Here is an 8,528-nt window from a genome sequence, read left to right as displayed (position 1 = left end):
GGGAAATGAGTTACATTCATTGCACAGTATTTACCATTTGGGGGGGAGCGTTGGTCTGTTATTAATTTCTGTATGAGATGAGCATCAATAGGGCAAAAATTACACTTGCCAGAGGCAACAGCTGTTATACTTGTGCTTGAAAAGAAAGAAAGAAAAACTTCTTGTGATGACTGCCAACAACTTCTTCATGCTTTTTGGAGAAGGGTAAAACAACAGCTGGTACAGACACATGTTCCTCTCCCTCCTGATCTTGCATTATTAGCAACTGCTAGTGCAAGTCAAAATAATAGTAATTTACTGGTAATAAGTAATTTTATCTGAAAATAGTTAATCCCCTACATGTGTGAACACATTCTCAGATGGAAAGATACAAATTAGTCATGGTAATTTTATTGAAGTAAATGGGGGTTTAGGCTGTTTGGACCGAAACTTGTGCAGCGTCTGATGTTTATGGCTATAGCAATAGAACAATCATGATATTTTCATCAAATCGTTTGAAAGAAAGGTTAGAAACTTATAAAGCTCTGTCTGAGAAACTAGTAACATTACAACACTCTGCATTAAGCAATTGCAGCATTGCAGTTGGTAGGAAGTGAGACTGTCAACATCTCCTCTGACTGAGGGGCAAAAATATCACCAAAACACACTTTGCTGCAATTGAGAAATCCTTCCGGTGAAGAGAAATAAAAGATAATACCAAAGGGTTTCAAACACAGCATCAAGAGCAGATGACACGCAGAGCTTGGCCTGACTCAGGCAATGTGCTATTGATGAGCTGCTCCTCCAACCACCAGCCTTCTTCACTCCTTGCTCCTCAGAGAGGGACAGGCCCAAAACACCTTTGCTTTCACCATTCCTGCTCAGGATAATATATCGTTGCTTCTGTTACCTTCCTCAACTCAAGGAAGAGGTGGAGAAATAAATCTGTGTCCTATCTTGGATGCATTTTTTTTTCAGGGGAAGGAGTCTGTTTTGCTTTTTGAGCTCTTCTGAATATGTTTCTTAGCTCTTCCTGCCATTTTCCATGATAGCAGCTGGCCAACATGCTTTCATACAGAAGGACTGTCTCCAGCAGGACAGGGAGGGCGTTGCATCCACCTCAGGAGAGTGAACATGCACCCAGCTCTCACAACAGCTTCCCTACGACAGCTCTGGCTGGAGGGTGGTACCAAGAGCTCCTTTTTGCAAGGATCAGCTGCTAAAGCTGCGCAGTTCTCTAGGCTGGACGAAGCCTCCAGAGGACGTCCTTCCAAGTCCCACAGAGATCCCTTCAGCAGATGTCATGGGTGGTCACCATGGTACACTAATCAGCCACAGGACTACGATGTGTCCCCAGTGTGATACAGACATGAAACAAGGTAAATGTAGTTGTCGGATGTGTCAAGCTAGGCATTTGCAGTAGGCTTTGGTGCTGTCTCATAAAGGCGGATGTTGAACTGCTTGCAATCCCATGACTAAGCCTGGTCACTTGTGTTCAGGGACGATTAAGTAAGATGGAAGCAGGTGAACATTTGGGAAGTTTATTGGCAGAGAAAGTGTTAAAAGGTGCCAAGAAAAATCACTGCATCCTTTGTTGGGGTTGCTAGTGAGGAGAGCGTGCTGGGACCCTCTCCAGCCCCACCACTGCCTGAGTTGAACATGCCAGCCCTGTGATATAAGGTTGCAGCAGGCCTGTGAGACAGCTCCACCTCTGAGTAATCGCGCGGTCTCCAGCATGGCTGTGAGTCATCCCTCCTTAGCTGTTCCTTCTCTCAGAGTTTAAGCACGGCAGAAAACCCCAAACAAAAGTGTCTTGGGCAGAGGAAGCATGGTGCTCTCGTCAGACACCATCACACGCTTGCTACCCTCCTAGGGGATGCTCAGGCAGACTCGCTGCTGCTGTTAAGATCTTTCCCTCTCTGTAACACACTAATTGCCCAGGGCATCTAGCATAATCAAAAATATTCCTTTGATTTATTCAAATTCCAGTTTACTCAGTTCCCAGTTGCTGCTTCACCCAGGTGAGCAGGGATGGCTGCGGCTGTCAAAAAGCTCATCATGTCCTCTGAGCAGCAGCAGTGATGCAGCATCAGTAAACCTCAGACAAGGTGTGGTCACAGCTAGAAAACCTGAGGAAACATGGTGCTATGGAACCAGCTGCACTGTAATGCCAGGGCTTGGCCAGATTGGTTTCACTGAATATTCTTTGCAAATTAACGATAACTATTAGTAAGATATAACCAGATGATGTCTGTATTACAAGAACAGCAGAAGTTTAGGCAAATGGGTAAGTTTGGGGCAGCATCAGAACCTACTTTATCTTATAAAGGGAGCCTAATTAGTAAACTTTTTCTTGGCAGACTTTCTAGCCAGGAGTCATTCGTCCACTCTGGGATAAGTCAGAGATAGACTGGGTCTAAACTGAGGCCTGGTCAACACAGAGTCCCAGGGGACTCACAGCCCAGTATTGACAGCTAGCATCACCGTGCTTCAGGAAACATAACACTGTGCTCAGAGCAAGGACGATGCCCTGAAGACGCGGAGATGTCCAATGATACCCATCACAACTGATGTTAAAGGTACTCCTTCATCCTTAGCCTGAAGAGCTAAGTCTGGGGGTGACTTTTCTGGGCAGGGAGCATTGGCCCTTTTGTTGTCTTCACACCATCCTGAACTCCCTCCTCGAAGTCCCCAGTGACCTTCCCAGCCACGTGCATGAAGCTTTCCTGTTTCTTACTGTCAGTGAACCTTATATACAGCTCCTTGTCTGACCTGGGCTGACCTCCCAAGCAAGCTGATCCTGCCACGGACCCCCTGCCCTAGTCCAGGACCTGACCTTTCTGTCCCTCCTAGGGGGTACAAGGAAGTAACCCCTGTGTTCACCCCCTCCATGACCTGCTGAAAGGTGGAAATTCAGCTCTCCTCTGGTCTGTTCCAACTTCACTTGCTTTTAGATCAGGAAAATCTGTTAGTTTTCTCTCCTCCACCCGCTTACATTCACCACCTGAGACTGCAGGCTGCAGGCTGGGTAGATGTGTAAAGAAAGTATGCAGGGTACAGGCTTGCATCTCCCAGGGTGGCAAAATCCCAACTGCAGCATCCCAGAGAGCCTGAAGCTCAAATCCTCCAAATGGAGGGCAAATGCTGAGATCCATTTTAGGAAAAGCCCAAGAGAAATGGCAAGACATGACAAAGCATCCACACAACAGAGCCAAGCCACAGCTCAGGGACTGGCCAGCTCAGGTAGTCTGAAGGGTGATGCTGGACTTGCTGACACAGACCCAAATAACACATCATGCGTTTCAGAAGACTTCAGAAACCTTGGAGAGGGTTGAAGGAGAGGAAACTCTTCAAGGAGGTTGTTCTTGGCACATGAACAAGAGAAAACCAACACAAACTGTAAGCTAATAAAATGGGATCAGACGATGCAAGGTCTTGCCATCACAAGGTGCCGAGGAAAGAAGAGCTGTGTGGGCTGGCCTCCATCCTGCCAGAAGGAGAGATACTCTCAGCTGGGCTGCAGAGTGGCAGTCTCTACTTCAGCTGGTGGCTAAACCAGACTGGAAAGCATTACTCTGCTAATAAAAAGAAGGGAAGGGCATAGAGGTACAAACTGAGTCTATTCAACTCCCCCTTGCAGGTAATGTGTTGAGAGCCCAAGATATAGGCAGAGATGAAATTCTGAAAATATCTGTAAAACAGCATTTCAGTCAGAAACAGGGGAAAGTGGCAATATTGCTTTATGAAAAGAAGCTTGCCTGAGTTGCTATGGCTAACACATGGCTGGATGCTGGGTAGGAACAGTGCTAAAAATCACTGGCTACAGGCCACTAATATATTGGAACAGACAAAACGCGGGTGAAATCAGAGACTTGCTGGAGTCAGGGAGAATATCACCATTTGACATGCTGCAAAGAGCCGGTTGCCAAGCCTGAGTTCAACCCCATGTTGTTAGCACAGCTCCAGGGCATCCATCTCAGTTTTGGGACAGTTGCTGTGTTTTGCTGTTTGTGACTTTGTCTACAGATATGCTAACACTTGGGCTCGGGCTCTAGCTTGCTGGCTGTGAAGCTGAAGTTGTATCACATGTAAGAGGGCTGCCTGACATAGATCACTTCACACCCCCAGAAACATTTCTCGGTGTGCGAGGCTGCCAGGACACATGAGGGTAAGGTTTCACCCCGCTGCACAGAAGGCAGGATTAGTACGTTCATTGCTGAAATACACATTTTACTATTTACTACCAGAAAGCCAGTTCTAAATTCCCAGCAGAGGGAAAAGAGGATTTAGATCGGGCAGCTCCATTGATGCAAATATATTTTAATTCCTCCAGACCAGCTTTTTATCCCAAGAATGAAGTTTGCTGGTAATTTAAAATTGCCTGTAGCTCTGCTGGAGCTAGCTTCCCCCATCTCTAGAAATCCACCATGAACAACATTTCCTTGGTTTCCTCTACTTGAATGCCTCCCAAGTTTGCAATTGGTGAAAGGACAGGTATTCTGTTCCTGTGGAGATCTGAAACACAGATTTTCTTGTCAAATGGCAGAGATAGTATTTTGGCAGGGGCAGATTTCCAAATCATCTGCAAGCTGCTCTCTCGCTGGGGATACGGGAGTCATTTCAGGAGTTTCCACCATAGAAAACAGATTCATTCAAGACTGCGTGTGTGTACCTGGCCACACTGGGTAAGGCGGGCTTTGCTCTGGTGTAACATCCCAAGCTGTGGCAGTACCCTGTTAGAGAGGACAAGGATGAGGAAGATGAGGGTGTGGATAAAGAGGATGACTCTCCCGGGGTTGCTGGAGAGCTGAGTTCCCCTTCACAGGTGTGATACCCAGCCCCCTGTGGGCAGAGGGAGCCCATGGCCCGCTCCCAAGGGCTGGTGGGCACAGCATGGGGGTGCAGGGGGCTCTGGAGCTGCTCCCACCTCTCACCACTTGTCCGGGCAGTGGAAACCTCCTCCACACAGACTCAGTTCAGGCACAAGCAAGGTTGCTGTTAACCCATTAAAATGAACCTCTCAGCACCCTCCTCATCTTTTACCACACAATGTAAAAATACAATGCATGCCCATATAGTGAAGAGCCTTTCCTCACAGCAGCAACACTGTAGGGTGAAAAAAAAATCAGCCTGAACAGACATGGTGTGTTTGGTATAGCAGAGAAGTGTGGCTGTGGCAATATTATGTGTAATCTCGCATGGCAAACTTGGGAAAAGTAACGAAGTAGACTCGAAAGCAACCTGGCAGGCATCTATGATGCTGCAGTCTATTTGAGAAGTGTTTGAATAGGAAAACTCAGGTTCTGGGAATGACACTGCAGGTCAGAATGCCCAAACACAGCTGTCTCCTGCCTGGCCATAAGCAATGTGTATGCCATTAATGGATGGATGTGGGATCACTGGGGTGTACTCCTAACATCCCTGTCTCCTATGTGGGATTGTAGGTTTCCAGCTTGGGTGTTGTGAATCACTGCCTGAAGAAGCTAATGTCTCCACTAGCCCTACTGGGGGGGAGAGGCCTCGGTGTCTAGCTGAAAGGCACAGTGGTGGGAATATTCCAAATGTTGCATTGGTTAAGCTCAATCTATTCTCTTCTGAATATGTGAATGAACCAACTTAATGAATCTCTGAAAACTGTGTAATTTTCTTTTACCTTTTAGACTTACAGAGCTAAAGACAGGTTCATTGGAAAGGCACTTGTAACTTGTGGTAACACAAACCAGAACCAGACCTGAATTTCTTCCTTTACTTTCCCAGGTGTTACCGTTAGGTGCTTCTTGATGTCTGCCCACCGACTTTGCTCCCACAGAGATCAAACTTGCTACCTCTGTTAGCAGCAAATACCGGCATATTCTTGAGTGGCTCAGTGGCCATCAATGCCTTTACTCACAGAATATAGTACTAGTCATAAGGAACCGGCAGGCCCTGGCTCTGAATTAGTATCAGATATATGTGTTTCCTAGATCACATTATTCATGCAGGGACAGCAGTGTTCGGGCTTGAGAGGAGATATCTCTAGAAAAGCCTGCTCTGAGAAATTAGACAGGTTCAGGAGGACCCCAGAAGTGGCAGAAGAGAGGATATGAGGCTTCCAGGACTATGCTTGGATTTAAATGAGACCTTATGGTGATTTGCATTAAAAAGGATTTTGATAATTTGACAAGTGAATCAAACACAAGCAGGCAATCCCTCTGCTGTCAGCAAATGGTCCTAAGGTTCAATGGGTGACATGTATTAGCCTTTTTCTGCAATGAAATATCACAGAAATACCTCCTTAAGATGCATTTCAGTGCATTTGGATATCTTATATGTCTTTAGAATACTTTGCAATAGTATAACAACTCTATCTCCCAACAATATGCAACAGGTTGTATTTTATTTGTGTTATGTCAGTATGTAGAAGCTTCAACTGAGTTTGGGACTACTTTGCCAAGTACTATGAAAACAAATCCTGGCCTTCAAGACCATTTCCAGAGACAAGCAATAGAAAGGAAAACAACCCCAAAAGTGCTGAAGCTCATTAGTCAATCAGCGACACCATCAAAGGTATAAAACAGATATTCTTGAGCTGAAGCCATTAGGGCACTCCACCTACCTAGGGAGAGTTCCTCGGTATTTGTGATTCCAGGGCACACCATGGTTTGGTGTTTCTGCAGAAACAATCAGAGGTTCTGGACAAGCATAAGAGGCTTCATGTTCCAGGAGAGTAATGGGAGCAGGAGTGCAGCTCCCAGATGAGTGCTTTTCCTGAAGACAGTCACTCAAGGGCCAAAATTGGGGGTTTTTTTTGCCTTTTGTGTAAATACACTATGTAAAATATGTACTTTAAAAGAACGCCCTATGTTGCCTGGAGCCAGTTTTCTATTGTCTTGAGTGACCTCTCATCTAAAGCATGGACGGAAGCCAGGCAAAGGCTGAAGTGTGTGTGGCACATAGAGATGGGAATGAAGGCTGGCAAGTGCCATTGTTCTCCTTTTTGCCTCCCAGTGAACAGCATTTAATTTTATTTTCAGTTGTCAGAAGAGATTAGATATCTAAATTCCGATATCAATGAGTGATCTGTCTGATCACTTAAATGCAGAAAATGCGTTTCATAGAAGAAACTGTCAGATGCATGATTAAGCCATTTGTGTATTACCACAGCGGTATAGCGCGTGTTTACAGAAAGTCAGCTTTTGAAAAAAAGCACATCAAACAATACAAAAATAATTAAATTAACAAGAGTCCTGGGGATAAAGGATTAATTTCCCCAGGAACCTGCCAGTGGGGATGAAGGCTGGGTTATCAGCTCCACATAAGAGAAGTCTTTCTAGCAGAGCAGTAACATGCAGAGCTGTCCTCAGCAAGGCCCTCTCCAGGGGAGCAGCACCCAAACATAAATATTCCCCAAAGAGAAATTAAAATTAAAATGTGAACGATGGGAGGAAACCAAACAGAAAAACAGCACTGCAAAAGGGAGAGAAAAGGAATGAGCTATTATTTTAAATGCTTACCAGTGGAGGACACTTCTGTTAGCTTTTGGCAGAACAAAAGGACTTTTCAAAGAAAATCGGAAAAGTGCTGCTTTTCAAAACACTTCACAGTCAGCTCTGAAATCATATGTGTATGTAGACCCCAGAGGCTTGAGCAGAGGGACAGCAGCATCACAGAGACTTGTTTCTGCAAACAGTAAGTTATAGGCTAGCACAGGTCTGTGTTTTACATAATTTTTATTGTGTTTGGGAGAAAATTCTGTACAATCGGGTTACTCCAGCAGCAGGTAGTATGTTTAGTATATGCGGTCTGGTCTTTTTCTTTCCAGCTACTCAGCGTAATTCTTAGGAGGATTTTGTGCTCTGAAAGATAACTAAAACTGTCAGCATCTGTGGGAACATCTCTTCTTATCAGGGTTAACGACATTTCAGGGAAAATTCCTAACTATATTCTGAAATTAAGAAGAGACATCCTGTGGTTTTATGAAAATTCAATATCTCTGTATCATTTCCTAATATGAGTATCTGAAAATGTTCTCCGTAGACAAAATGTACTGCCAGTGTTGGAGAACATTTTCTTCAACAGAGAGTTTTTATTTGTCGTAATTTTTGTCGTACATCACTATCTCAAGTCTTTTTATGAATAGCAATTGAGTGGTTTCGAGTGGAAAAATTTTTGTTCTGAAAAGAGCTCTGGATTTGCAAGAGAAAAAAAAATCCTAATGGAGCTGCAATTGCTTTAACAAAATACATTTAAAAAAAAAAACCCTAATGGCTGAAGAATAGTTATCTGACAGTAAGAAGAGTTGCTTAAGGAAGGAACACAGACATTGTGCTTGTGAGTGCCAGCTTAAGATACTTCCATCTCTGAGTACTTCGCATCGCCTTTGTGCCATGGCACACTGCTCCCAGCCTTGTGCTGACACAAGTATCCTCTTGTTGCATGATGGTTCTGAGAGCTAAGCTGGCTTTTAGATGAAAAATAATGGGGTCAGTTATTTTCCTGGCAAAGGAGACCCTTACTCCAGTTTAAAGTGTGGCAACACCTAGGGCAGTGCCAGCAGAGCAAGGGCACAT

Source organism: Leptosomus discolor, chromosome 2, assembly GCF_034619465.1.
Source record: "Leptosomus discolor isolate bLepDis1 chromosome 2, bLepDis1.hap2, whole genome shotgun sequence".
NCBI classification, from domain to species: Eukaryota; Metazoa; Chordata; class Aves; order Leptosomiformes; family Leptosomidae; genus Leptosomus; species Leptosomus discolor.
This window is presented reverse-complemented; position numbering follows the sequence as displayed.